Genomic DNA, 6,741 nt, shown 5'->3' on the forward strand with positions numbered 1-6,741 from the left:
CAATGTGATAAACCATATTAACAAATTGAAGTATAAAAACCATATGATCATCTCAATAGATGGATAAAAAGCTTTCAAAAATATTTAACACCCATTTATGATAAAAACTCTCCAGAAAGTAGGCATAGAGGGAACTTTCCTCAACATAATAAAGGCCATATATGACAAACCCACAGCCAACATCCTCCTCAATGGTGAAAAACTGAAACCATTTCCACTAAGATCAGAAATAAGACAACGTTGCCCACTCTCACCACTATTATTCAACATAATTTTGGAAGGTTTAGTCACAGAAATCAGAAAAAAAAGAAATAAAAGGAATCCAAATTGGAAATGAAGAAGTAAAGTTTACACTGTTTGCAGATAACATGATACTATACGTAAAGAATCCTAAAGACACTACCAGAAAACTGCTAGAGCTAATCAGTGAATTTGGTAAAGTAGCAGGATACAAAATTAATGCACAGAAATCTCTTGCATTACTATACACTAATGATGAAAAATCTGAAAGATAAATTAGGGAAACACTCCCATTTACCATTGCAACCAAAAGAATAAAATACCTAGAAGTAAGCCTAACTAAGGAGAGAAAAGACCTATATGCAGAAAACTATAAGGCACTGATGAAAGAAATTAAAGATGATATAAACAGATGGAGCGATATACCATGCTTTTGGATTGGAAGAATCAACATTGTGAAAATGACTATATTACTTAATACTTGCTTTTAACAGTTTGCCTCAGGTTCTGATTTCTGGAGAAACCTAAATAGTGTTTGAGTGGCATGTAGTGTCATGGTAATGAGTGAGATCATCCAGGAGAAAATGTGTACATTGAGAAGAGAAAGTGTCCCAAGACTAAGACACCACAACCTTTCTTTAAAAGTGAAAGAGAGAAAGCAATTTTGGGTAAGGAGACAAAGAAGAAATAGCTAACGAGTTAGGAGGGAAATCAGGAGATGATGGGCTATGGAAGACCAACAAAAAAGTGTGTTTCAAGGAGGAAATGATAGATAATGTTGATAGCTGCAGAGATATAAAAAACTATAAATAAAATAAGAGCTAATTTTTATCAAAGAGCTAGCTTTTGGTTTTGTTATTTTCTCAATTGTTTTTCTGTTTCCAATTTCATTTATTTCTGCCCTGATTTTTATTATGCTTTCTCTTCTGCTTTCTGTAGGTTAGTATTGCTATTCTTCTTCTAGTTTCCTAAGGTTAAAACTTAAGTTATTGTTTTTAGATCTTTATTCTTTTCTACATTTAGTGTTATAAATTTCTGTCTAAGCACTGTGCATTCCACAAATTTTGATAGATTTTATTTCACTTTCCACTTTTCTTAAGATTTCTTGTTTAGCTCTCATGTTATTAAAAGTGTGTCATTTATGATACAAATAAACTTATTTACAAAACAGAAACAGACTCACAGACTTAGAGAATGAATTTATGGTTATGTGTGAGAGGAGTGTAGGGGGGAGGGATAAATTGGGAGCTTGGGATTGACATATACATGCTGCTATATTTAAAGTAGATAACCAACAAGAGCCTACTGTATAGCACAGGAAACTGCTCAATATTCTGTAATAACTTCAAAAGAATAGATACATGTAGAATATCTACATGTATTCAGTATAACTGAATCACTTTGCTGTACACCTGACACAAACACAACATTGTTAATCAACTATACTCCAATATGAAACAAAAATTTTTAAAAATAAACTAAAGGTGTGTCATTTAACCTTCAAAGGCGTTGAGATTTTCCAGCTGTCTTTCTGTTATTAATTTCTAGTTTAATTCATTATGGTTTGAGAACATATATTGACTCCCTTTTTTTTAATTCATGAAGAGCATTTTATGGTCCAGAATGTGGTCTTTCTTGGTGGATGTTCCATGTGAGCTTCAGAACAATGCATATTGTGCTATTATTGGATATAGTCTATTAATGAAAACTAGATCCAATTGATTGATAGTTTGGCTCAGTTCAACTGATTTTTTGTCTACTGGATCTGTCAATTATTGATAGAAAGGAGTTGATGTCTCCAACTATAGGTAGATTCTCTATTTCTTCTTGCAGTTTTATCAGTTTTTCCTTCATATATATTGATGATTTGTTGTTAGGCACATGCACAGCTTTACTTAAAGAATTGACCCCTGTATCATTATGTTCTTTTGTATTCCTGATAATTTTCCTTATTCTGAGCAGGCTTTGTCTAATACTAATATTACCACTTCAGCTTTCTTTTGATTTATGTTAGTAAAGGGATATTTCTTCATCCCTTTACTTTTTTTTTTCTTGGTCTTAGCTATTCTAGGGCCTATCAATTTACATGTTAATTTTAGAATAAGCTTGTCTGTATCTACATAAAATAAAGGTAAAATAAGAACAACAAAAAATACTTCCTGAAATATTGATAGGAATTGCATTACACTTATATATCAATCTGGGAAGAATTGACACTATGTTGAGTCTTCCAATCCACAAACACAGTATGTCTCTGCAGGGCAGGTCTACTGGTGACAAATTCTCTTAGTTTTTGTCTTTCTGGGCACGTCTTTATTCTCCTTCACTTTTCATGGATAAATTTGCTGGATACAGAATTCTAGATTTGTGGGTTTATTCTTTCAAACCATTAAATATTTTTCTTTACTTTTTGCATGGTTTCTGAAAAGAAGTCCACTATAATTCTTGTTTTTCTTTAGTGTGTAAGGTGTTTTTCCCCCCTCTCTAGCTTCTTTCAAGATTTTCTCTTTGTCTCTGTTTCTTCTGCAGGTGTCCATTTTTGGATATTTATTATGTGTGTTATTCTCTGAGATTTCTGGATCTGTGTTTTAGTGTCTGTCATTAATTTTGGAAAATACATATTCAGCCATTATTACTTCAAATATTTCTCTGCTTCTTTCTTTCTTTCTTTCTTTCTTTCTTTCTTTCTTTCTTTCTTTCTTTCTTTCTTTCTTTCTTTCTTTCTTTCTTTCTTCCTTCCTTCCTTCCTTTCTCTTTCTTTCTTTCTCTTTCTTTCTTTCTTTTTTTCTTTCTTTCTTCTTCTTCTGGTATTCCAATTACATTTATGTGGTATCTTTTACAATTGCCGTGCAGTTCATGAATGTTCTCTATTATTTCTTGGTTTTCTTTTTGCATTTTGGGAAGTTTCTATTGACATATCTTCAAGAACACTGAATCTTTAATTGGCCATATTCAGTCTACTGGTAAGCCCATCAAAGGCATTCTTCATTTCTGTTATAAATTTTTATTTCTAACATTTCCTTTTTTATAAATTTATTTATTTAATTTATTTATTTTTGGCTGTGTTGGGTCTTCATTTTTACACATAAGCTTTCTCTAGTTTCAGTGAGCCAGGGCTACTCTTTGTTGTGGTGTGCAGGTTTCTCATTGTGGTGGTTTCTCTTGTTATGGAGAATGGGCTCTAGACACGTGGCCTTCAGTAGTTGCGGCATGAGGGCTCAGTAGTTGCAGTGCATAGGCTTAGTTGCTCCGTGGCATGTGGGATCTTCCCAGACCAGGGACCGAACTTGTGTCCCCTGCATTGGCAGGTGGATTCTTAACCACTGCACCACCAGGGAAGTCCCTCTAGTATTTCCTTTGATTCTTCCTTAGAGTTTTAATTTCTATGCTTACAATGCCCATCTATTCTTGCATGTTGTTTGCTTTTCCATTAGAAACTTTAGCATATTAATCATAGTTATTTTAAATTCCTGGTCTGATAACTCCAAAATCCTTGCCATATCTGAATCTTACTCTGATGCTTGCCTTATTTCTTCATACTGTGTTTTTCATATGTTAGCATGCCTTTCAATTTTATGTTGGAAGCTAGACATGATATATTGGGTAATAAGAACTGAGGTATGCAGGCCTTTAGTATGAGGGTTTATGTTTATTTCACTAGGAATTATGCTGTGTTTACTGTTTTCCATAGCTATAGATGTCCAAGTCTTCAATTTCCATTACTATCCTAGTTTTGGTCTCTCTCTTTTCTTAGGATTGCCTGGAAATCCCTCATTAAATAGTGTCTGAAAATTGTAGCTTTTCATCTGTAATTCTCTGTTATATACAGTAGAATTATTGATGTGATTATAAGGGATGGTGAGGAGATAAGTATATTTATAGTCCTATCATTAGTCTCAAGTTTTAAGTAAGCCTGGGTTTTGCCCCAAAGTGTGACCTTCAAAAGTGCATCTCAACTTTTCCTCCCCTTAGGTAAGGCAGAAATGCTGGAGATGATTGGAGTTTGGTATTTTCCTTACCTTACTTTGACTAGGCTGTTATAAAGTAATTTCCCTGGAGGGAAGGGAGAGAAGAGAAGTCTGTGACCTTATTTCAAAATGATTACATTTTCCTCCTTCTATCAGAAGCTCATAGAGATTATTCTGTTTTCTTCACAATGAGAACTTGGGTGGTGTTCCTGGTGGTAAAATTCACAAAAGTGTGGAGGACTCCATGAGACTGAGACAGCCCAAAGTTTGTAACTTTCACGCTCATCCACACTGAGTCTCCAGGAGTTCATCGAAGTTTTTAAGTGTTTTTAATAATACTGGCTTCAGCTAGGGCTTCTAATCTTGAACTTCAGTTCACAGTAATCTCCGATTCTATGTATGCACCTGTCTGTCTCTCTACTTTTTAGCAGTGTTGCTGAAATTTGGGCTCTGTACACTGATGCCAGATTAAATCCTGGAGACAGAGATTTGGGTGAAGTAGAAAGAAATAGCTTTATTTCTCTGCCAAGCAAAGGTGGCCACAGTGGGTAATGCCCTCAAGACTGTGTGTCCCACTCTCGAGGGGGTAGCAAGGAGTCTTATAGTGCTCAAGGTACAGGGTGTGATCAGGTCATGGAATTTCTTCTGATTGGTTGGTGATGAGGTAAGCGGGAATCAGCATCATCAGCCTTCTTGTTCCAACTGGTCTGGGGTCTACATGCTTGTGGGTAGCATACAGTTAACTTATTCTACTTGGTGGGGGTTTCAGTATCTGCAAAACAACTGAAAGGACATGGCTGAGAATATTATCTATAGTCCTTGAGGAAGAACTAAAGATCCTTGACGTTGTTTAATGGCCAAAGTATTATTTTGTCTTGCTTGACTGTTTTCCTTTCATTCTGCATTTTCTCACTTCTCTGATTAAATTTATTCTTTGACTAAAGTTTTTCTACAGACAAAAGGCAGGAAGAGAACATGGGTGGGGGTCTATTCTGGGAAGGGCTCATAGAGTCTTGCTCAGTTAAAGCAGCATTTTTCCTCATTATGTTGATACACTAATGGATCTGTTTGATTTTTCAGGACTTATTGATTTTGCAATAAGAATGAGAGGATTGGGACTTCCCTTGTGGTCCACACTTACAATGCAGGGGGTGTGGGTTCAATCCCGGGTCAGGGATCCCACATGAGGCAAGGCCAAAAAAAGAGAGAGAGAGAGAGAGAAAGAGAATTGATAACTTTTACCTGTTGGAGCAGAAACCAGAAGGCTTGGCAAGCAAATTTTAAAACAGATTTATTCAACAACAAAAAATCTTAAATTAGAGGTCATTGTCTTCCACAGATTCCATCATCAAGAGGGGGAGTTTTAGTTCAAACTTCCTATCTTTGCAAAAATGTAGGTCTGTTTGTTTTTCTTTAGCAATGAAATAAGAAGTTCTTTATATGGTTTAATATTTGAAAGAAAACACTTTAGAACAAGTTAGAATATTTACCATATACAAATTAATTCTATTGTATTAAGTATATTTATTTTTTAAAAAGCAGAATGCTTAAACTTTTCCAACTTGTACATACTGGAATAAAGAGGAAGTTTATTACTACACCTAACTCACATCCTTTATGGTGAGGAGAATGCTCAGTGACAGTTCCAGTATTTCCTACTTCTGCTCTCCTTCCACATGGAAAGTCTAGGAAGTAGTCAGAATTTGGCTTGGCATTTCAGATGGCCACTCTGATCCCAGGACTACATCCTCTGGTGTCCCTGCCCTCAGACCCTAGGATCCATGACTCTGGTCTTACTCTCCCTTAGCCACAGACTCCTGACTTCATGTTTCTGTAACAATTCTTGCTGGAGATCCTCAAGGGTCTCTGTTACTTTGGCTAGAATGATGGAAGCAATCTCAGAATTACAAACTTGCCATCTGGATCTTAATTCCAGGTGTCACATTTCCCAGGATCAGGGGACAATAGCCCTACTCCATTGAATGAAGCCTTTCCACACTTTCTGTCAAAATGACCCAGGCCCAGACCTGCATTCTGAGATTATATCCTTCTCCAGCAATATTTTTCTAGCAAGATGTCCTCTGCTATACATCCTTCATCTCTGTTGTGCCCTGGCTACTATGGCAGAAGAGTGTTTCCTCGACACCTTGCCATTTAATTCACCACCAGTAAATGTGATGGGTCAATAGGAATATGAAGTGTTGCTCAAACTCACTAAGAATCAGAGAAGTGCAGATGAGAATTACACTGAGCTATCACCTTAGACACATGAGATTGGCAGACATTTGAAGATTGCTAACTGAAAGTATCAACCAGGATATGAAGAAAGCAGGAAACTTTCTATACAAGAGGACAGAAATGCTCAGTGAAATTAAATACACTGTTGCCCTGTCCTCCAGCACATTCTATTCCTGATGTCTATCCAAGCAAAGTCCTCGTGTCCAGGGCACATGTAGGAAAGTGCTGATTACAGTGGTATTTGTAGTAACAAGGAGTTGGCAGCAACCTAAGTGTCCTTCACCAGTGGTACCGG

This window comes from Lagenorhynchus albirostris, chromosome 21 (assembly GCF_949774975.1).
Source record: "Lagenorhynchus albirostris chromosome 21, mLagAlb1.1, whole genome shotgun sequence".
Lineage (NCBI taxonomy): Eukaryota > Metazoa > Chordata > Mammalia > Artiodactyla > Delphinidae > Lagenorhynchus > Lagenorhynchus albirostris.